This window comes from Populus euphratica, unplaced genomic scaffold (assembly GCF_000495115.2).
Source record: "Populus euphratica unplaced genomic scaffold, PopEup_1.0 scaffold2.1, whole genome shotgun sequence".
Lineage (NCBI taxonomy): Eukaryota > Viridiplantae > Streptophyta > Magnoliopsida > Malpighiales > Salicaceae > Populus > Populus euphratica.
In genome coordinates this window covers 3,811,045-3,811,358 of record NW_011499846.1, presented here as the reverse complement: position 1 = coordinate 3,811,358, position 314 = coordinate 3,811,045, and positions in this window count along the sequence as shown.

Sequence of the window (314 nt, the reverse complement as noted above, 5' to 3'; positions counted from 1 at the left end):
CATCTCTAATAAAAAAATTATATTGAAGAGCCAAATAAAAAAAAAATAGCTTTTTAAATAGTAAACAATGGTTAATAAAAAAATATCCATTTATCAATAATATAAAAAGATATATTATGAATAATTTTAAAATATTTCAATAATCTTAATTGATTATAAAAAAATAATAATATTAAAAACATTTATAAAAAAATTTGAAGTTCAATTACCAACAAATCAAACATTGAGTAATAAATTGTAAATAAAATTAATTTAATAGAAAAATATAAAAAAAAACTTTAATTTGATCAACATATCAAGTCTGTGGTTTGATT